The 24,753-nt window shown below is 37.4% G+C and overlaps 1 protein-coding gene across 4 annotated transcripts in view; it reads left to right on the forward strand.

Moving 5' to 3' along the window:
- The window catches only part of FBXW7 (F-box and WD repeat domain containing 7), a 145,581-nt gene that overhangs the window by 69,743 nt on the left and 51,085 nt on the right, over positions 1 to 24,753 (forward strand). The window lies entirely within an intron of this gene.

Consider the following 24,753-nt stretch of genomic DNA (forward strand, 5'->3'; position numbering starts at 1 on the left):
ACCTAAAGGCCCACTTTCCCAAAATTGGACTTTAAGTACCGTTAGTTTAATTATGGTGCATTTAGTAAACAAGCAACACATGTTTAGTGTTTATTATCTCTAGGATTTTCTTGTGAAATTTGTATAATTTAAAATTTTAAAAACCCACAAATATATATTATTTTAAAAAATAATGTTTTGTTCATATAGTACATTGGACGGTACACATAAAAGATCCTTTTGGTCTTAATAGAGTTGAGCTTGAAGATAGAAATTTAGATGTGTTAGAAGTATATTGTATGAAAATATATTGTACTGTGTAAAGCACTACTAATGCAGTGAAAGTCAGTGCTGCTTGGGAAGCTTCTTACATAAATGTTAAAATTAAGATTGTATTTGGTAAGAATTAAAAATGCTAGAGATATTAAGTACAACTTGATATTGTATTTATTAAAAACTATGACTTTGAAAATCAGTGCAATAGGAATAGGACAGTAATTTTAAGACTGATATTCTATTGTTATCTAAAAGGTTTTGTTACACATAAATGTAAAAGTATTTTGTCAATAGCTTTAATAATATACTAATAAATGTTTCCCTATATGTCCTGTATTCATCTGTTCTTTTATTAGATGTATATGATTATAGGACTGGATTGAAAGTCTGCCATGTTAATTTTAATAGAATTCATGTATAGTCTCCTAGGGAGTTTGTAACACAAATTTATAATTATTTTGGCCTGAATAATATATTTTTCTTTGCTTCTATGGAAGTGGGAGAGAGAGAGAGATTTCTCTGCTCCTCTCCATATATATGCACTCCAGATCAGGCTTGAGTCATTTGAGTATTTAAATGTGTGTTATAGTTTGATTTAAAATAGAAACTGTTGATCTCAGACAAGCTTTATGGAATACATTTGTGTTATTTCTGTTAATCTACAATAAAATATTTTTCTTGATTAAATGGTATGCTAAATTGTAAGTAATTTGGAAACTAGGTGTAAAGTGCTAGAAACAACTCAGTTTTTTAATCCTCTACTTATTCATACTGTAATTTGATTGATACTTTCTTCTTGATTGAACTCAATTATGTAGTAGTCAAATATGAAATGTATACAATAATCATGTTGAGTAAAAATACATTTGTTGCGAGATCTGACAGTTTATCACTTACACATCTCCAGTATTCATTATATTCAGACTCTGAGCACATGACTATACATGGTCATAGAATATCAGTTTGCCATTTGTATATTTTATTACTTTTATCAAAATACAAACAGAAGCTTGACACCAGTTACCCTTTCCCCTTAATGAAGAGTACTAGGTTTATTACAAAAATTATTTAATAAGAAAATATTTAACCTGAAAACTCTCTCTGATACCAAATTGAAATGTGTGGTTTTGCAACTTACTTGGAAGTGAGAATCTAATTTCCAGGCTTCAAAAGTCTGAACTTAATTACAATACTTTATCTTGGCTATGGGAATTCACTTTAAAAAAACAACATTGCTCTACAATGAGGTTTATTTCCCCTTTTGTTTCATGTTTCCTTTGTGCTGCTACCACACCAGAGTTAATGGTAGTTCACTGTTTCCTTCAGTGAATTTGGAAGGTGTAACTTTCCCTTAGATCACTAGCAATTTAAAATGACTTCAATTTTCAGATATATGAATCAGTTGCCCTTTATTTTAAGCATGCAATAAAGATTGCACGTACCGATACAGTATTCCTTTTGGCAGCAGTAGCTTGTATCTATATAATACAGAGTTGCCAGCTATGGGTTGAGAAATATGTGGAGATTTTGGGAGTGCATTCTGGCGGGGTTTGGGGAGGGGAGGGACCTCAGTGGGGTATAATGCTGGAGTCCACCTTCCAAAGCAATCATTTTATCCAGGGTAACTGGCGTTATAATAGAATGTTATAATAGAATGAGATCTCAAGCACCACCTAGAGCAGTGCTCCCCAACCTTTTTATCACTGGGAACCGGTCAGTGCTTGATAATTTTACTGAGGTACAGGGGTGGAGGGGGTAGTCTTTTGCCAAGGGACATCGCCACCGCCGCTTGAGACCCTGCTCCACTTGCTTTCTTGACTTCCTGCTGCCTGCTGGGCGGCATTGCTAGGAGCAGCTGCACAGTGCCACACCGAGGGGGACCCCCAGCCATGGCGGCCACAGGAGAGCACCAAAGGTGAGCCAGTGGCAGGGTAGCCCCCGAGGCAGCAGCCAGGGAGGAGGATGAGGAGGAGCCGCGGCCCGGTACTGACTGATCCATGGACCGGTCACAGTCCCCGGACCGGGGGTTGGCGACCACTGACCTAGAGAACGCCATCATTAATCACTAATAAAATGTATAGAATGGAAGCCATTTCTAGAGACTCATTTCTTACACTTCTATATTCATTTTTCCTGTACAGCATATGCTCATCACAATATATTACATTCTGCTGTCTGCGCAACTATATCTTTGGCATCTGACCATGCTCCTTTGTTCATATGGTAGAACTGTTCTGTGAATAGTTTTTATGTTTCTGTGCCTATTCCCTTTTGTAGCACCCTTTAGTTGCAGATTGAACTTAATGGATAAAGATGGGACTAGATTTTGGAGAACCAGCCAGCATACTTGATAGTGTCAGGGTAGGACTTTAGAAATTAGCGTTCAAATCCCCATTCAGCCATGAAGCTCACAGAGTGACTTTGCACCAGGCACATATTCTCATTTGCTATCCTATCTTAGAAGGTTTGTGATAATTTAAATGCAGATGAAAAATGTGAATGCCATTTTGAGCTAGTGAGAGGAAGGACTGGATACAAAAGTTACAAGGATGTTGTCTGAAAACAAAAGTACAAACCAGCACAAACTAAGTAATATAAATCAGCTTTATTACTATGAAATAAAATTTAAAAATGTTCTGCTCTGTACTTGAGAATGAAGTCAGTGGATAGAACCCAGTAATTCTCTACTGTCAGGGTTGCTTTGTAAGAGGACAACATTTCAGTAAGCAAAATGGAACTATTAGATTAGATCCTGTCCCTAGTAAGAATCTTAAACATTATAAAGTATCAATTTAACACATGGTGGGGTTATATCAGTTCTTTAGAAGCCTATAATATATCCTGCCTTGAACTGAAATACAAATGACTTGATTAAAATAAAATTCATATTCTAGGCACTTTATTAAGTCTAAAGGCTCTCATTGCTGTTGTGGCCATTTTTATTCTGGTCCCAAGTGTTTTTCTTCTGATTCATGTGTCAAAGGAAAAATGTCACAACAAAAAGGCATTCATGTATAGTAGACAAAAAATAATCTGTATTAGGTAGCCTGGAAAATCTTTATCTGCATGGATTACGGAACCACACTGCTTGCTTCATGTACTTTGATTTCAGAGAAGAAAGTTTTGAAACTCTTGGAAAGTTTTTAAAGCTGTTTTTAGTGCAGAATACAAAACAATTTTTCAAAAATCAGAAGTTTTTCTGATCACGTGGATAAATCACATGGTATTTGCACTAACGTCTAAATCCTTGAAATTGTTGAAAAATAAAAAAGATTGTCAAACTTTAAAGGTTACCCTTTTGTATATAATTAGTTGAATTGTTGTAATTTTAAACTGAACATGCTTCACTTTTGCGGTGAAAGAGTTGCTGATTATTCAAGTATGCTATTTGGTCTTTTGTGTGGCATTGGCTTGTAGATGTCTGTACAACTGAAATCTCTAAACTATTGTGGAAATTAATTCCTTACTCAGAATTTTTTAAACTAAACAGATAACTGAGTACCCAAAATCCAATATTATGTTTTAAAAGTCTAACAATCTCATATCGCTCTAATGGCAAGTTCTTATTTCTTTGGAGGGCCATCCAGTAATCTTTATCCCAGCTGTCATCTAGCTGGAAGAGGATCTTTAAGGTGATTTTGCAAGTGAAAAGCTCACATTGTGCTGAGGCAGGAAAAGTCCTGTCATATTTTACATGGTAGTATTTTATTTATTTATTTATACTATATCATTATATACTTGTTTTCTACCCTATCTCTTGAGACGCAGGTCAGATTACATCACAATAAAACCACACATGAAGATAAAAGAAACCGATAAAATATAAAGGATTACTGAATTAAAAACAATCTTACTGCAAAACAGCACAAGTCTGGCAACTAGCAGTTTGAATTTCAGATGAAATTGATATTAATATAGGGCATGAATATTATATTTATTTACTTACGTATTTATTACTTGCTTTTCTCCCCAATGGGCAGCAAAGAGGCTTTCACGTTGTTCTGCCCTTATCCATTTTATTTCTGAAGCAACTCTGTGAGGTGGGTTAAGCTGACATGAGACTGTTTGGCTCAAGATCTCTCAACAAGCTTCAATGGCAGTGTGGGGATTTCAGCTTGGATTGCCTAGATCCTAGCCTGAAAATAACTGTTATAACATGCTGGGCTTATAATGTTAACCATTTTAGTATTGATTCAGCGAATCCGTGTTTCTTATTGTTCTGAGACTACAAATAGCAAACTTTCCCAAAGGCAGGCTGCTATTAATATCACTACTGCAGACCCCCCCATGATAATGCCAACAGCTGACAAGAATGCAGACAATCTTTGCTGTTTGATTTACTATGACTGCATTCCAATCACATTTTTCTCATAGCATGTTGTTCTTAGCAACATAATTTCAGAGGTTCCTCAAGATGCACATTACTTCTCAAATTTTATGAAAATACCTTATTACTTGAAGGGAGGTGGTCTTCTCCCATTCACGGCCTCAATTTACCAGTGCCTTCATTGCAATTAATTTGATTTTGGATTTCAGTCCAGATCATCTTCATGTTACCTATGCAAACATGGCATCCCATTTGTTAATGCGCTACCCTTTCCCAGAATGGCTGCTTTGGATTTGTATAGAATAAATTTTAAAAACTGAATTCTAAAACAAAAGTACTCAGGCACTTACATACCTTACAGTGAATTTTATCAAGGGTGCTGAACGTACTAAAGGAGGAGCCCATTAAGATGTGAGGGTAATAGCTGATTTCAGGAATTTGTGGAAGAGCTAGTCAATTAGGTTTTGCTAGCAGAAGGCAAGGCTTTTAGAAGAATGGAGCATGAGTATAGTAGTGCTGTGATTCATAGACCTAGGCTAACCTAATAACCACAGTGAAGAAAAAAGACCATGCAATTGTCAGGAAGAAGGGCAACATAAATTTCAGACTGTAAACAGCCTAGCCTAATTGAAAAAAGTATATACAGCATGAGGAAATGAACACTATGTGATAGTATAGAAGCTGCCCTAGACAATTTAATTTTTAAAATCCCTCTTAATGTTAAAGGGGCTTAGCTGGACAGAGGTTTGGATCATCATCACAATACTGAAGTTGATATGCATTCATTCTTTTCCTAGGGGATATCTCCCCCTTCGGTTCTTGGGGATGGGGGTAGACCTACCTTTTATTCTTCCTAGTAGTGATAATACTAGCCTCTGGGCAATTTTTCTCATGTAAACTGCAAGTATATATCAGTAACACAGATTTGATCCAAACATGGAGTTTGAAACTAAATAAAAAATTATGAGGAATCTGATTTCTTGCCAAGTTAAAGTTAAATAGAACTGCAATGTAAGCAATTTATGCTCCTTTATGATCATTTTTATTAAAACAGACCTTTTATTCTTTGAAAGTTTTATCTTCTCTGTTAGGGTGGTGCAAGTACAAAGAATAAATTGACACACAGAATTTCAGGGTACATGTAGGAAAAGATTTTTAGATTTCAGTAGATCTTTAAAAATAACGTTGAAGAACAGAAAATCCTCACCTAGCTCCAATTTCTCTCTTTAAGCAGGTGAATCTTTGTGCTAATAGAATGTCTTTGCTATTTTTCTTCAGGTCTTAAATTCTATTTATAGTTGTTATAACTAATTTACTTTTTATGTACTTACTTTGTCTGAATTGGTGCAAAGCTTTCATCATTGCTGTAGTTTTTCTTCACCTATATCTAACTGTTGCCCATTACTGTCAAGTTGTGTTTTAATTGAAGTGGACAATTTATCCAAATTATGTTAATCCTAGGCTGCATTTATATAGACCTGTAAAATTGTAGTTAACATGCACACCATTCCACACTTTCAGATAAAGAGCTTGCAGAAGTCAAAGATTGCTGAATAGACTTGAAAAGTGAATTAGATTACTTAAATTTATGAAACCCTGGTATAGAGATCACTTGATATGCAATGATAAAAAATGATAAAAAATAAGTTGTGGCATTGATTACTGCTTTCTTATTTGTGAGTAGAATTAAAATCACGTGTGGGTATTTTTCTTAAAATATAATGTGGCTTATCTTTTGGTTTTGACCATGTTGGGGAGGGAGCAAAGGAGAGGTTTTTATTCTATTGGCAAAAAGGTGCTTTTAGATTGCTGGAGAACAAAGCCTTTTAACTGATGTAACTCTGTTTTTCCTCGCTTTTTATTGTATGTATTTTGACAAAGTCTTTTTAAACTACTGCCCTGGATGGGTTGCTATTTAAGTTCTGCCTTACCCCATTGTTTCTCCTCTTGTACTAGAATAAAATTACTTGCTTTAACTTGGGATAACTTGCTGCTGTATTCTTTTTATTTTACTGACCTCTCAACATTGGCCTCATGAAGCAAGAAAAGAGTTATTTCCATCTCTCATCTATTGTTTTCTTTCCTTGAGCTATCTTAATTGATAGCTTCCTGAGTGAGCCAGTGCAGCTATGGAGCCTTCTTCTAACTACCCCATGGCCTGTGGCAATGCAGATAGCCTTTCCTCTGTTTTTTGTTGAGTTTCTAAACCATTTGATCCCTATATTTCAGTCACAAGAGTTTATTTGGGGTCACTCTTTCCTGAAAAGTGTAAAGCCTAGTAAGGCAAGAATTTGTTTCAGGGCTTCAGAGAATGGAAGCAGGTTATCTATACATGTGCAAGTAACTTGGAGGTACTCAGCATGACCAAAAATGACCATGATGGTGGGGACAGGACCCCTCCTTTTGGACATGGGTATTGTTGGTGAGCTATGGACTTCAGCAGAAAGTTGGGAAGCTATGGAGCAAGGAACCCCGAAACAGAGGTTTGAATGATATGATTCAGTGTAGTTACTGGACTAAAGCAGGGTCATGGATAGAGGGATAGGTATTGAATGACATTTGATGAAAAAGAACATAGTTTGAGTCCAGTGGCACCTTTAAGACCAACAAAGTTTTGTTCAAGGTATAAGGCATGTGCTTTAACCTGAAAGTAACATGTATGCCCACCTGAATCTAGCATGAGGAAAAAGTCAGAGAAGGCATGATTAGAGTAAGAAGGGGGGCAGGGAGGAAACCTTGTAGTACTTAGAATTGGAATGTTATGGATTGGGGGGGGGAGTGGAACACTGTGAGAGAATAGTCACAATACAGGGTATCTAAAAGAAGTGGACTAAAGTAGGCACTGATATAAAATGCAAGAACATAGGGAACGATGTGTAGGAGAAAAAGAAACTGAAGAAGGCTGGGAATTGAGGCCTAGAAGCTAGGAGACAATGGGGTGCAAAATGAAGGGGAGTGCCCTAACTGCCAAATTACATGGCTTGTGCAATCCCCTTAGCATTGAGATGTGGCAACTGTAATGGAGACCAGTGAATAACATTGGGATGTGAATTTTTAATATTTGTTGGATATACTGTCTAATTCTCTGGATGTAGATATTTGTGTTGAGCCAAGAGAATCAAGTGCATACTATTATAAACTGCATACTATTATAAACTGCCTTAACTTGGTGAAATTTTGTTTGCTGTTTTAGTACTATTTCTAAAAGCTCTATTATATTACAAACTTCAATATGCAGACAAATATTTATCAATATTTTTGATATACAGCATAAATCTGTATTTATGGTTACATAAATTTCAAGAATTGATATCAGTTTTTACACTAATTTTAGTGCAATAGCAGATAATTAAAATAGTATATAAAGTTAATTCCATTCAAGGTTGAATGGAATTGGCTTCCATCAGACATATAGAGTGGTAGATTCCAACCTGATGTTTTGAGGAAGAAGAAGAATTGCATTTGCAGGCAGGGGCTCATGGGAATTGTACTCCATGGACATCTGGAGGGCCGCAGTTTGACAACCCTTGTACTACACCAAGCTGAACTTTAAGAAAAGATACACACTAAATGCAACTGTTTCCAAATGTCTCTAAAATATGTATCTTGTCAGAAGACAAATCTTCAAAGGAAAGAGAACATAAAGACATCAAAGAAGATAAATGTTCTGTGGAACAAATAGGTGTTAGGGGAAAATACCATTATCAGTTGAAGTAGCCAACAAGAAGATTAGAGTGGTCTTTAGTTGTGACTCTGTTATGTGAATTGAAACCTTGTGGAATCTAATGTCCATTGTCTTTAATATATTTACACTGGGAGTGGGAACATACCTATGTACTCATGAAGGTATTACCTTTAAGGCCATCCATGTGCTGGGCCCTGCTTATCTGAAGGACAGCTTGTCTCCTTATGCTCCTCTCAGGGCTCTTTGCTCTGTGGATAGGAATCTGCTGGCTGTCCCTGGGAGGCGCACCTGGCATCAACCAGGGCCAGCTAAACCAAAAAAGGAACAAAACCCAACCTTAACAGGTAGGAACTCAAAAGTTGAGCTGAACAATAAAAATAATGTAAACCTTGTTAATTATTTATTATAGTACACAGTTAAAACAGAATAAAAACATCTTAAGTCTGTATTTATGGTTACATAAATTTCAAGAATTGATATCAGTTTTTACACTAATTTTAGTGCAAATAGCAGATAATTAAAATATAATAGTATATGAAGTTAATTCCATTCAAGGTAGAATGGAAAACAGAATAAAAACATCTTAAGTTTTTAAGATGTTTTTATTCTGTTTTTAACTGTGCATAAATTTAACTTGTTAAATAATTAACAAGTTTTACATTATTTTTATCGTTCAGCTCAACTTTTAAGTTCCTGTCAACCAGGGCCAGGCCACCTCTGACTGGTGGAATGAGCTCCCAGAAGACCTAAGGGCTCTGATGGAGCTGTCAGTGTTCTGCAGGGCCTGTAAAACAGATCTCTTCCACCAGGCGTTTGGTTGAGGCCAGACTAGAAAGGGCAGCTCCCTCCCTGTATAGCCTGCTGGGCCGACATTGCCTGAAGTTGCCTCCTTGGGGGGATTGATGGCTGTTGTGGAAGGGGATTGGGGGGGTGGAAGTGAAGTGGGATATTCCACTGATTGAGATTTTGCTGCTGTCTTGGGTTGTTTGGGGTTGCATTGTTTTATGTGGGGGGGGGGATAGATTTTTATGTAAACTGCCACAAGCCAGCTGGGTCCGGGAGTGGTGGCTAATAAATACGAATATAAATAGAACCGCAGTGTCACCATGGTCGACACCAGGTCTGAGCCTGAACCAGGAGCCGGTGACTTAGCATGGACATTGAAGTCCCCCAGGATTATGAGCCTGGGACACTGCAACGTCCACCCACTTGCTGCCTCCAGCAGTTATATTAATGGTTTAATAACCATATAATTAAAATAACACAGCAATATCAGAAACTTCTTGTTTTGGAAGCTTTTGTTTTCAGATTAATACTATTTAATCTGCAGTACCTGGGATATGCCTACAATTCCAGCCTGTGCTGGACTCTTGTATGACTTTGTCCAGCCATAGCAACTTATATATGAGCGTTTTCATTCTCTGGATTTCTTTTTTGGTCATCCCTCTCCTCCTAAAAGTTTCTAACCATCTTAAACAAAAGAGTAGCATTGACAAATCACCACAGTAATTAATAGTGCTGAATTGCAACTTATACCCACTAGGTGTAGGTAGCATCTGGTGTACCTTAAAATAGTGAACTAGATGGTGAATCTGTATTATACTACAGTCATTAATATAATTAATGAATTAACATGACAGTGAACAAAACTTTGTTGTTTATAGCATTTCTCCTAACGTGAACATTCCTTTGGTGACTTTCTTTATCCTAAGCAGTGTTGTAAAAAGTGTCTATGAACTGCAAAAGCAGTTGATCTTAGTCAAGTCTGAATTTCAAGAACATAAGACCATTTATTAGAGTAGTCTAAATTTCTGCTATTCATGTATGCTTTGTATGAATTCATGCTGTGAATTAACCTCATGTCTGCTTAGTGAGAAGTTCTCTGTAACCTGGACATTTTTGTATCCTTATACCATGGAAGCTGGTGCAGTGGTTAGGTGTGCAGACTTCTAATCTGGTAAACTGGGTTTGATTCTGCACTCTCCAACATGCAAACAGCTGGGTGACCTTGGGCTCACCACAGAACTAATGAAGCTGTTCTGACCGAGCAGTAATGTCAGGGCTCCCTCAGCCTCACCTACCTCACAGGTGTCTGTTGTGGGGAGAGGGAAGGGAAGGTGATTGTAAGCCGCTTTGAGACACCTTCAGGTAAAGAAAAGTGGCATATAAGAACCAACTCTTCTTCTCCTTCTTCCTTCTTCCTTCTTCTTCTTCTTCGGCATTTTCTAAATTCATGTTCACCAGAGTTTTGGAAATCTTACTGTTTTTCAAACTGACTGTTCAGTTCTTTCTTTCTTTCTTTCTTTCTTTCTTTCTTTCTTTCTTTCTCTCTCTCTCTCTCTCTCTCTCTCTCTCTCTCTCTCTCTCTCTCTCTTTCTTTCTTTCTTTCTTTCTTTCTTTCTTTCTTTCTTTCTTTCTCTCTCTCTCTCTCTCTCTCTCTCTCTCTCTCTCTCTCTCTCTCTCTCTCTCTCTCTCTTATTACATCCTCCCCTAAGGCTCAGGGCGGTTCACATGAAACGTAAACAAAAACAGTACATCAGACTCAGTGTTTATAATGAATGAAAGGCAACAGTAATAATAATAACAATAAACAGAGAAGATAACATTCCAACAGTGTAAACAATCCAACAGACCCATGGTTGGTCATCTCAGTCATCAGACCCATGGTTTGTCATCTCAGTCATATGGGTTCAATGGGAGGGAGGTTCATATGGGAGGGAGGTCATTGCCATGTTGGGCCTTATTGTTAATAGGCAGTTTCTAGATTTGTTTATCTGTTGGTTTTCTCCTCATTATCTATTTGCACTCTAAAGCATACTATTCTGTGTACATAGCATTCCCAGACAATGTTTCATTCAGGCACCAGCAAGACTGTAGGGATTCTCTGGCAGCAATATATAGGAGATTAGTATCCAGAGACTGCACTATTTTCCAAACAATGAATGTTTCAGGGTTTTTTCTTTACATAAATTAACATGCTTAATTAGTATCTTTGTATGCTGGGAGTAGGTCTAATAAGCTATTTTCAGTTGACAGTTTTCTTGAGCTGCTTTTCCATCTCTGGACATGTAGGGGCACTGTAGTATAGCTTTTAAGTACTCTATTTTCAGCTTAATATTGCATTCTAAAAGTAGATACTGCAGAAATAGGATGTATTCTAACTCATTTCTGCTATGAGTTTCTCTCTTATATATTTCATAATGTTGGAATAAAGAATTCTGGTAATGTACAAAATTGTTGACTATCTGGAACTCCCATTAAATTTTAAAGGTCCCAGATTATCCAGAGCTCTAATTGGTTCCATGTCATTTTTGTGTGAAAATTGTTTTGAAGTAGAAAACAGAAATTAATTGACAATAGGCCTTATTCTGTTACTGTTAGATAGGTCTGCAGTTCATGTGCTGAACACTTCAAAATATGTTTTTAAAATATAACAGGTGAAAAAGGAACAAAGCAAAAATTGTTTGGTTACATAAAATTCAAACAGGTAGCTAAATCCAGTGTACCTGCAATTGTGGTTTTGAAAATCTAGCCTGAAATTTCTTGCTGCCTGATCACAAAATTGCAATGGTGCCACCGTTCTTGTTGAACATGCTGTACAAAGAGCGATTTAAACTAAGATGATGCCATGGAAAGTTAAAGAGAAGACTATAATTGTTGATCACACCAATGGAAGTGGCAGAAATTTAAGTAAGAGAGGAAACAATGTGTGCTAATTCATAAACCCCTGTAGCTCATGGAAAGCTTTGTTAATGAATAGAAAACTTTCATTAACAACTTGATGTCTTTGTAAATGGATTGAACTTGCAGATGATTGGAATGGCACTTGGCATATCATTAGTACAGGAGGAATAAGCTGTAGAAAGTTTAAAGAATTGGTTCATGTGGTTTAACAAAAGTACTTTAGAATTTAAGGTTTTCATTAGATGCTTTTACCCTTTCTCTTCATTTTCTCACTATCTGTACAGGCCCCTTTCTTTTTCCAGTCCTCCCCCACCTCTGTTCAATGGCTAATCTGCAAAGTTCATGCTGCAACTGCTTCTTTGAGTGGGAGCGTTGTTCTGCCCATTTCGTACCAGCTTTGTTACTGTGCAGTATTTTTCAGCTGTTTGTGCTCATTATCATACAGCTGGTATTTAGAGAAGAGATGGAAGCAGGCAGAAGCTGCACTGTCTGCAAGTATAAGAAGTTCTTTTGCAACTGGGGTACTGGCAGATGGGGCATGTGTTTTGAACGGGTTTTGCTGATAACAGACTGCATTAAAAATCATTCTGAGAAAGTCTAAGGTCAGCCCTATGAATTCAGAGCTTGAGAGGTATTCAGCTTTTAGAAACCCTTTTTAGAATATTAATTAACCCGGCACATGAAAGTGACAAATGGCCTGTTTGCAAAATGTTGAGAGATTCCTCCTGCCACTACTTTGGTTTTCCTTTAATGGCTTTCTTCTTGAAGCATCTACTGAATTGTCCCCTTTATCATCATTATAAAGGGTTACGTTTATGGGGGCGCAGGGTGGTAAGGCAGCCGCCTGAAAGCTTTGCTCATGAGGTTGGGAGTTCGATCCCAGCAGCCGGCTCAAGGTTGACTCAGCCTTCCATCCTTCCGAGGTCGGTAAAATGAGTACCCAGCTTGCTGCTGGGGGGTAAACGGTCATGACTGGGGAAGGCACTGGCAAACCACCCCGTATTGAGTCTGCCATGAAAACGCTAGAGGGCGTCACCCCAAGGGTCAGACATGACTCGGTGCTTGCACAGGGGATACCTTTACCTTTACCTTTATAGCTCATTGGTTGAATACATATTCTGTTTTACAGTATCTTGAGTTCAGGCTCAAGCACTTCTGTTTAAATAACCTCTGCTAGCAAACCCTGCTAGAGCAGATAATACTGGGCTTAGTGATCAACAGTGATTTGTCAGTTTCCTGGTTATGTGTTGTGTCCATGTTTCCAGTTGAAGTTTGTTTTTATGTTGGCACAGTGAAAAGGCATATGCTAATTTTAGGGTAAGTTTGTTTTTTTAAAAAGCTGCAAACAAGCCAGGGTCCTCAGGCTTACTCCAGGGCCGCTTTGCAGCCACAGGTCTGAGAGAGCAAACAAGAGGGAAAATGTTTTCCCCAGCAGCTCTTGGGGAGCCAATCAGCTGACTGGGCCTGCAGTAAGGGGTGGTGCTTACAAGAGGGAGCCAGAGTTTTGTACTGGCCCACCCCTCTTTCATTCAAGTAGGCAAATCCCAAGGTAATTGTGGAGTGATTTTATTAGATAGCGAACAGTAACAGAAAGTTAAGAACACTGAAATTCATGAGGATTAAAAACATTTCCTTGGAGCCCATGACAATGAGTTGCAGACTAACAACATCTAATTAGTTTCTTGTATTGATTTTTAATTTGTCATTGCAGCCTAGTGTATCCTCCTTTGGGGTATTACTTTAAAAAGGATATGTGATGTTTTATTTATTATTGATTGATTGATTTTTATAACACCGCTCTCACAAAGTCTCACGGTGGTTTACAAATGTAAAACAATAGTTTCCATAAAACCCCCATAAAAACAGCCCTTATCACAAACCAAGCAAACGATGATCACTACCCTAAAATATTTTAACACCCCACCCCACCCCCTTTCCCCTGATTCAGCCTGATGGCCAAATTCTCTTCCGATGGTAGTTTTACCACTACTGAGCTTTTACTTTTCTGTCTCCCTTGCAGTCTTCTTTCTTCTCTTTTACTTTCATCTTTCTGTGAACTTTCATCAAATCAGCAAATGCATTCCATTTAGTTCTGTTTTCGTAAACCAATTGTCTTTATAAGGCCATCAACAATGTCAGTTGCTGCTTTCCCTCTCTCTTACAAGGGCCATTCCACAATGATATACAGTATCTCAACATATTTCCAATCAAGATAGTCAAGCCTTTAATTGTTTTCTGAAACTGTTTTTTGAGAAAAATATAAGATGTAAAATTGGTATACAGAAAGATAAGCTCCCCAACGTTTTTATTTTTTAGTGAAGGAGAATAAATTCTTTATGATTAGATCTATATGGCTACATTTAATCTTGTTTACCTTTAAAAAAACAATGCAGATTTTATTTTCTTTATACTTGTTCTTCTTGAAATAAAAAAAGCCAAGGGAGCTAATTGAGTATTGGAATAAAGTTTATTCTCATGTTAGATTTCATAAACTTTTAAAATGAAACTATTATCTTCTCTCTATATAAAACTGCATTAATGTTTTCTTTTCAATATTGTTGCACACACAAAGAAGCACTATCCATGTGTAAACATTTCCCTAATTAAATCTACCACCACCTTTATGTGTAATTGGAATTTTCATTAAATATCTGAAAATTGTGTTTCATAACTTTCAAACAAATATCAAACAAAAATAAATTTTCAAATTGGAAGTGTCATTTGATGTCAATCAGCCAGAATTACCCAATATCCTCTTTTGAGGATTATGTAAAAAACTAGAGGTAAAGCCCATTGTATTTTCTAATGGCTGGGTGCTGCAGGCCCGGTGGCCTTGCAGGGCTCCTGTTGGGGCCGCTGTGCCAAAGCCTTTCCCCCCTCCCTCCCCTGAGGTCCCGGCTTCGGCGCAGCAAAAGAAGCAGGCCCGGCGCGTCTCCGATGCGGCGGGCCTGCTCCTGTCACCGTGTGGAAGCCTTTTCCCCTCCCCCCGAGGTCCCGGCTTCCGGGCAGTGAGAAGAGCAGGCCCTCCACATCTCCGACGCGGCGGGCCTGCTCCTTTTGCTGTGCTGAAGCCCTTCCTCCACTCTGCTCCCCCCCTGTCTTTGACATGGCGAAAGGAGCAGACCCGCCACGTCTCTGATGCGGCAGGCCTGCTCCTTTCGCCACGGCAAAGCCTTTCCCCCACCCTCCCCCTTGATGCCCCGGCTTTGGCGCCGGGAAAGGAGCAGGACCTGCTCCTTTTAAACTTTCCCCAAGCCCTTCTCATCCTCATAATCTTAAAAGAAACATATATATATATGCTTCAGCTTTCTCTCACTGACACCAGCATTCTTTACCATGCCCTTCTTGGTTACTCAAATCGAGTGAAAAGAGAATAGGGAACACCCCTGTTCCCAGGGTAGCTGAAAGAAGTGATGGTTCAGCTATCTTAGTTGGATTTATGGGACCTGGCAAACTACTACCCCATCTCAAATCTTGTGTTTCTGAAGAAGAAGAAAGGGCTGCCATGGACCAACTCATGAAGCTTCAGTTCTTGACTCATTCCAGTCCATTCAGCCAGATATGGGATAGAGACAGTATCTGCTGATGGATGGCTGACTGGATTCACCCTCAGAAACATTAACTAGCTGCCTGGAAGCAGTAATGGTCTGGGTCAAGCAGAGCCACCTGAAACTCAACTCCTCCAAGATGGAGTTCCAGTAACTGGGTAGGAAAGAGCTAGGAGAGGAAGCCTTGCCTAGACTGTTTCAGCTAAGTGCTGCACAATGATCCCTGCAACGATCACCTCCAGGTTAGATTACTGATACTCGCTCTCTATGTGAGCCTGCCCTTGTCCTTCACCTGGAAACTACACCTGATCCATAATGTAGCAGCCTGGGTCCTCACTAGAACACCATGGAGGGCCCAAATACTGCCTATCCTTGGGCAACTGCAGTGACTGAGATAGTGGGAATGGCCCAACATCACCGAGTGAGTTTCCCTGACTGACTGATGATTTGAATCTGGATCTTCCAGACCCTATTCTGAAGCTCTAACTTCTACATGACATAGGATGGCTGCTGTTAAATAATAGCACACAGCCAGGGCTATGTAAGTCATGCAGGTTGGAGGGTATAAATTCACTCAGTAGTTGTTGAGTGAGTCATCCCACAAAAACCAAAGGGCCCAGCATCCTTCCGCTGCTGTTTACTGATAGAACCAAACCTGGAAACCAATCTGGCTGAGTTGAGGATTAGAAAATATGATCAGTCTTTAAGTACAACTGTCTTCGTGAGAAATATGTGCATTGTTTTTTTCTCATTTTCCTTATTTTATTATTCCTTCTTATATCTTCACCTCACTTCCTGTATTGAATTCACAATTTTAGAAGTGGTTTTAAATTGCAGAAAAAATTGTCAACAGTACCTGCAATTTTTAAATCTCCCAATGCATTCTTAATACCATTCGCAGTAGAAAATTTGCTTCACCACTAAGTAAAGGCAATTGGATGAATGCTCTCATTTCATACTAATAGTCTTCAAGTAAATACATTGAATAGATTCTGTAATTAAACACGTTAATCAAAGTTTAGTGAAAATGTTTTCAGAGCTAGTCATTTCCTAGTTTGTAATCTGAGCAGTTATATTGCCTTAACTTTGTAACTAAGAAGTAAGAGCTAATGCTATTGCTTCTTATTTTAATATTTTTCCACATTTGTTGAATCAATATTTTTTGCTTCCAAAAATGTTCCCTGATACAAGTAGTTAAGTGTGTGTATAAAGTTTAGCAGACGTTTTAGAAGGAGTAATGTAAAGGCAGCCCACAGTTTAACACTTTTCTACATTTTTTTTAGTGATAATGACAAACCAACCTAAACCAAGATGTAACTCAAAGTTATACAGAAAAAAGCCTAATGTCTTAAAAAATGTTTTAAAGCAAGTAATACACCTAAAGATGTCTTTCCAAATAAGATTGCCCTGTAGATTTAATAGTGTATTAGGTTAAATAGATTAAAGTTAAATTTAATTCTCAGTTTACGAGAGAAAATACTATGGAATCCAATGTAAAATAGTGGTAACTAATAAAGGTTGTTTTAGTTGCATCTAGCACTTTCCCCTGCTCTAAAGCTATACTATACATAAGGCATGATCATTAGAGTATAACACATGAATAAAAGTGGGAATTACAACATTAAAATCATTCTCGTTTTGAATTTATATGCTCTCTTTCTGCCCTTGCAAAGGCTGCCAAGGTGGATATCAATTTAAAACATTCATAATAAAATCATTATAAAAATGTTAAATTTAACCCACCCTTCCAAACACACATCATTAAAACAATTTTAAAAGAGTTTAATTAAAACACATATAAAGCAATTAAAATACATACAAAACATAAAAGTATTGATTGGGAAGAATGTGCCATTCACAGAATTCCAAATGATACAACAACAACAAAAAAACCTGCTAGCAGAAGATGGCTACAGATTAATCCCTCAGGAATAGAGTTGAGTTTGGGAGTTGAGATGACCCAAGTTGCCAGAACACAGGGGCACTTGAATCAGTGCCTCCGAATATTATGCTAATTATTGGGTGAGTTCATAAGAAATGATATGGTCCTTTAAGTATGTGGGCCCCAAACCATTGGTCTTTGACAATCAATACCAGCACCTTAAATTGTGCCCACAAACAAATTGAAAGCCAGTACAGATGGGCCAGAGTTGGAATGATATGGTCCCTACAACCACATTGTATGGTCTTCCTGCTTTTTGTGTTACCTCCCAGTCATACCAATGGATGGTGTGTGTGTGCGTGTGCATATGTATGCTGGGCTTCTGGTAGGAAGCATTTTTACCATAGTTCACATGAAACTTTTGAAATCTGTTTGCCGCCTACAAATACAGATGAAGAATACAGGTTCTAAACAATTTTAGTTACTTTTGAGTTAATAGGAATTTTCAGTGCTTAGGCCCTCTGTTATCATAGCCTTTAAGAAAGATAACACTATTCTGCCCAGCAAGGTAGGCAAAAAGAAAAAGAGAGGTTTGAATTGGGAAACTGTGCTTGCATTCTAATTCTAAGCATACTACAACAACATTTGTGTTGAGAAAATATGATTAACAGCATAGTGTGAGTGTTTCATGTTGGTTTTATTGTTGGAAATATTCTGAACATACTTTAAACTCAGACTCCAGTTTACCCCATTAACATTAATTGTAATTTGGTTGGTCTTTTAGGGCAGTTCCGTATTTAAATAAATGCTAAACAATAGCATTACAGTCACTGTTTCCAACTGGTGTTATCATGGAAACAGTAGGGTGGAAACATATCCATCAGATTTCCCAAAAGCTATTCTGGCTCTTTCCTAGTTCTTTTATAATCCTAATTAATTGTCTACATTTGTAGAGTACACAAACAGATAGAAGCACCACACACACACATACACACAGCATGCTGTTTGTCCTGTAAACCCTGAGAAAGTGGGAAAATAAGATTTATAAATCTACTTTATTAATCTACTTTAAATATTGAATAACTTGACCAAAAGGAGAAATTTTGTTCAGTAACGCAAAACAATCTCATGGAACTGGTAGTATCAGTTACATCTCTCATCAGGTCTAATTACTTAGGAACAAGTCCATGATCACCTCTCCCTTCCCAGTAGTTTATGTGACCATCTAATCCATGAAACAGTCATTGAGGGTATCTAGAAAACCAATATCTTTCTCTTGACTTGAACAAGTATTGAACCAAACAATGTGTGAATAGTTAAATCACCTGTTATGGCACACTTTGTCTAGCTGCTTTCCTTAATTCTTTTCCCATTTTTAAATCATTCTCTAACCTTTGTTGGTTAGCGATAACAAATTTCCAGAGTTAAGCTTCCTTTTGGACACACTATATCAATCCATATCATTTCTGTAAACTAATCTGTTTCTCTTATATTCTGAATTTTACTGAACTGTATAGTCTCTTTTACATAACGAGCTATTCCACCTCTTACTCTTTCCTCCCTATCTTTCCAATATAATTTGTATTCAGGAATCTCACTGAGAGCCAGCTTGGTGTAGTTGTTAGGAGTGCGGACTTCTAATCTGGCAAGCTGGGTTTGATTCTGTGCTCCCCCACGTGTAGCCAGCTGGCTGACCACAGCATTAATAAAACTGTCCTGACCAAGCAGTAATATCAGGGCTCTCTCAGACTTACTTCCTTCACAGGGTGTCTGTTGTGGGGTGAGGAAAAGCGAATGTAAGCTGTTTTGAGACTCCTTCGGGTAGAGAAAAGCGGCATATAAGAACCAACTCTTCTCCTTCTCCTAACAAGTTTCTGAAATGCCCACAGTGTCTGTGTTCTCCTCTGCCACTAAACATTCTAGCTCCCCCATTTTATTTCAGACCCTTCTGACATTTATATATAAACATCTGTAATTTTCTAGACACATTAGGCCCACAACCTTCCTCTTGTGTCTTCTAGAAATTGTCATGCAGTCAATATTGTTTATCAACCTTTCAGTGGTTAATTTAGTCCATTTCCCTCTAGAACAGTAACAGCTACCCGTTCATCTCCTGTTAACTTTTCCCCAAGTTTTAGTTTAAAAACTGCTCTGCCACCCTTTTGATTTTAAATGTTCCAAGATTTAGAGTAATTCTATTACTACTACTTTATTAGTACTAATAATAAAATAATGTCTGCATTTGGCTAAACTGGAATGTGTTGTATAATGCCATTAAGAAGAGTAGTAAAATATTTGTACAGAAACTGCTGGTTATCTAAAATAATTCATAAATGAACTGAAAATTAATTGTATGTATTTTTATGTAAATACATACATGTTAAGCATGCACTTTATATAAAAATAGAAATGAGTGCTTGCTTGCTTTATTTATTTATCTATTTAAGGCTCAAGGTGGTTTACATAAAACAGGGACCAATGCAGATAACTCAGTAGTTGTAACAATAATAATACAGTGGTAACAATAGACAATATACTAGAACAGTAGAACATTAAATCAACTATCGTAGTCAAAACAAAGATCTAAAGAGCATCTGTCACCCTTCTAATTCACTCTTTAATTTTTAAAATAAGATTAAACCAGAAGCCAATCATTAAACTTGTTTCCTACTGTCAAGGAACAGGCCCACTGGACCTGTGGGTTCTCAGGTCGGTGTGTACAAATAAACCAAACTTTTATTAAAATTATCTAAAGTTTGTTATAGGAATTTAGAAAAAAGGTTAAATATAGCTTTTATTTAATGCAACTCACAAGGCAGACAACACAAAACAAGAAGTGTTCCCATACTATTTGATATTTACTTCCCTGTATCAGTTGGCTCATTCTTATATTCATGACAAGGCAAGCCCAAAGTCAAAAAAGTTTTTTCTATGTTAGCTGCAACAGTTCATTGTGACAGGGCACATGGAATTCCAGATAACTTCTGTCTCCCTGTACCGAGGCTCAGATTTAATTTTTGGCCCAGTGAGGTCAGCAGTGAGTTTGGACCAATCAGATATCATACTTAATGGAAACATTGAGAGTATTACTTCATCCTTTGCTCCTCCCCCTCCCAATGCAAAACAGGGGTTTTTCACATTAGCCTTGGGATGATAGCTGAGTCAGCTACAAGCAGATACTAACTGACAACATCTGCAGACTGAAAGAACATCACATACCAGGTGTTAACCCTTGCAAAAAGGTATAAGATGCTTTGTCTGACATCTATCCAAATGCAGGCGAGAAACTAGATAGCCAAACAGAGGCACACCTTTTAACATGTGTGAGTGCTCCTGAGCATACCTTTTTTTTTTTACTAGAAACAAGAAGCAATGACACAATTTTTAAATGACAGGATGCAAGATTTTTATTGCATGTTAATCCCAGACATGTATCAATATTTTTTGGGAGGGGGAGGGCTAAACAACACAGTGACAATTTCCTTAGAAAACAACAGAAGAGGAAGCCTAAGGACAGATTTTGGTAGGGATTTAATTCCCCCCCTCCTCCATCACAATTCTTTACTATTTTAAAAAGTAGTAAAAGGGATTATAATCTTACTTGTTATCTTGAGCTGCAACACTTCTAAAAATGTTCTTAGTTTCATGGAAATGTTTCATGTGATGCCCAAAATAAAGATGCTACACTTTCAAGAGATTAATTTATGTACTTCTAATGAGAACCTTAACTTTGTTTGAAATAATTACAGTTTCATCCACCGACAATGATGCAAATAATCAGATATGCAATGTGGTTAATTTGATGTCTATCTTGATGTTGTCCATTAATCTGCTCCTCTCACTGCCTTGAATTTCAAGAACATTTTATCCTGGCTTGAGCAGGGGGTTGGACTAGATGTCCTGCATGACCCCTTCTGATTCTGTGATTTATTACACAATTTATACCCTTTCTGATTCCATCAGGACTACTAAGGTGGCTAACAAAAACATCCATAATAATAAAGTACATAATAAAGTACAAAAGCACAAAATTAAAACAATTAAAACAAAGCTAAAATATACATAGAAAACATGAGAACAACAATTAAAACATGGGGTAGGAAGGGAGGACCACCAAGGAAATACCAGAAACAAAGTCTTACTTTCTGGTGGAAGACAGTAGCAGAAGGGGACAAACATAGGAAGAGAGTTTGAGATTTGTTGCCTCAACCAAGAAGTCCCTCTCCTGGATGCCTTCCTCTTCTTTGTTATATACCTAAAATGGTGACACCATCTTGTGAATAAAATACCTGAGCTTCAGTCGGCTTCCTATAGATATAGTAATAAAACTAAATCTAGGTACTTAGACACCATTTTTTTCACTTAGATGATGAGTTCAGTATTTCTAATATAAAACAAATAACATTAAGCTCCATCTTACTGAGTAACATCCAGCAATATGAAAATCAAAACGGAGGACCATGTATGTATATATGGGAACAGATATGTAGAAACACAATATGAGAAGTGCATGCATCACATTTCTTGGGTGGGAGCTGTAAACCCCCTTGTCTCTTGCATGCCTAGAACTACAACAACACATGACTTTAATCAAGTGTAGTCTTTCTTTTAGCCTAAAGAAGCTACCAAGGTTTTATTTCTTTTCCCAGGAGCTGCTTTTGGCTTTTTGAGGTGGTTTTGTTAGGAAGATGATTTTGGAGATATGAAGCCTGGAGAAAAGAAAGATTAGGATACCACCCGCATGGCCTTCCAGTGGAGATTGCAGCCTAGAGCTTTATATTTAAAGGAGGAAAAGGAGCTACATGATTTATGTTGATTTATGTAATTCTGCAATTTAATGTTTTGGCTGATCAAAAATATCCTGGGTTTGTTTTTGTTTGACTGCTATTTACTCTGCAGCTATTTCAGTAGGAACTAGTGCCATATCCCAACATTTAGTGATGGCTCATTTATTTGTTATGTATAGTTTCAGTCTTGATTTTATGCTTCTTGTTTCATTTTTTTAAAATCTTTTGGCTGGTGGCATTTTTACAAGATTGTGCATTACATTATTGTAAATAAAGATGTGAAACATAATTTTTGAATATATGATGTATTTAATACTTCCTTTAACATTTTCAGGGTTAGCATAATAACCTTTTCAAAATGAAGTACAATAATTATAATTATTGTCTTGGCCAAGTAAAATGTTTGGTTGGCCACACATCTAGGATTTGTGTCCTTGTTCCGGACTGTTGATTGGTAGCTGAAATAACCATGGAGTAGAGTGAATTTTTAGTTTTGTAGAACTTATTCTGCAGTTTATAAATTTATTGTTTTATTCATGGTTCACTAATGTCCTTGGTTAGTCTTAACCCTGACATTTTAGGTGACAGATTCCTGCTATAAAACATATTTATTTTGCTGAAAAGATACTTCTTTTGCCGTAGATTGTTGAGCAGTATATATTAAGTCTTGCATGTTTTTTCCCCGTCACATGTTCGTTTTTAGTAAAAGGTTGCAACAAAGTGGAAAAATACAAAGTGGAAAAATACAAAGTGGAAAAATAATAATTTGAAAAAACTGCAACTACATTGCTATTAGGAGAAACTGCAACAGAGCTTGAAACAATGTTACCCCATAAAGAACTATGAAAAGTTTTCGGTATATACTGACATAAATGAGATTTTAAAACTTTATTTGTGAAGGAAACAATGGCTCTTGTCCTTGGTCTTATTTCATTGAGATTAGTAATGGCGACCAGGTGGAAGCCACCTCTGCTTTAGAGGCCACTCGACTCAGATAGCAAGGAGTAGGAGTTGGTGTCTGCTCACCCATTGCTGTCTGTTTGAAAGAGGAAGTAATGGATAAACTAATGCCCACATCTGGAATGATTGTGCTGAGTGGTCCCTGCAGCTTATCTTTGTAGTGTCACAAGAGCTACTCAGCTTGGCTGGTTCCAGGCCATTTCTCAGACCACTCCTGGCAGTCAAATGGAGTTTTGCTAGCTCACTTCAGGATCTCACCACACTGAGATTTCATATGGAATTATAGAGATAACAGAAGGATTAAAATTAAACTTTCTGTGTTTATTTGCACTTATCCATTTTCAGCCAAAATAAATAAATGAAGTAACAGTATAGACATTAAATAAAATATCTTGAAGTTACTGTAGCTCTCATTTGGGTTTGGTTTGGACTAGTCACAATCCTGTTAGAGCTGTTCTCACACAGCAGTTTTGTCAGAGCTCTCTCAGCCCCACCTACCTCACAGAGTGTGTTGTGGGAAGAGGAAGGGAAGGCAAGTCACTTTGAGACTCCTTTGGGTAATGAAAAGCAGAGTAGAAAAACCAACTTTTCGTCTTCTAACTGCTTTAGGGACCTTTTCTCCCTAAAAAATGCGCAGAAGGCAAAATCCAAAATCGAAAGGTTATGTGCCAGTTTATGCTCTCAGCATGAAGAAAGCTTCAAGATCCTTAAGGTTAGAATGAATTCCTTATTGTATTTGTGGTATTGGCCTTTGGAGTCTTATGTTCCTCCTACATTTATTTTACTAATGATAAAAGCTTCAGAAATCTGATTAAATATCTTTGCTTGTTTCAGAACTTGTAATGTTTGAAATGTAGCTATTCACCTTCATAATTGACTAAGAAGTTTTCCTGTTTAAATTTAATGAGCAATTTTGCAAGGCCTGAAGGAAAGGATTGTATATATAAGCACAATAATTTGCAGTTACTCAGGCTGCAGCTTGGGGGAGCTTAATGTCTTCTCTAACAACTCATGTTATTCTCCTGCTTCTGTCTCCCCCCCCCCCCCCATTCCTGTTTATTGTAGATTTACTTTTCTTCAGCTATGGCATCAGCAGCATTTTTAAAAGCTGTTTGATTAAATACATTCTTTGAAGGAATACACCGCACCTCAGTTCCCTCTGTGAAATGGGGATAAAAACCCTCCTACACTGTAAAATTAGGTTAGAAGTCAAAACTCTAGTGCAGCAATGTTACTGGAGTGCTGTTTCCTTAAGGATGGTGGTCTGAATATTATTTTCTCCATCCTGCTTCAAGGGAGAAAAATAAATGGAAGATAAACTATGCAGCATCAAGATATGCAAACAAGTATTGTTACAAGTTAGGAATGAAGCAGGCTTCTGGTTCTGGCCATGTCTAAGGGTATATTGCAACATCCAGTTTCATTCTGAGGCTCATATGTCATTGCTTTGGTTCATACAGATGAGGCCCTATACCTGTGGAAGGACTGTACCACTTCAGAATGGATGTGGGGACTTACCTGCTTGACTATTATTCCATACAGACAAAAGTGTTTCGGGTTCTTGCCTAGCCTCCTTTCTAATATGCTGGTTTCAAAGAGTGAAGAGTAAAGTAAAAGGCATATAG

Source organism: Paroedura picta, chromosome 10, assembly GCF_049243985.1.
Source record: "Paroedura picta isolate Pp20150507F chromosome 10, Ppicta_v3.0, whole genome shotgun sequence".
NCBI lineage: Eukaryota > Metazoa > Chordata > Lepidosauria > Squamata > Gekkonidae > Paroedura > Paroedura picta.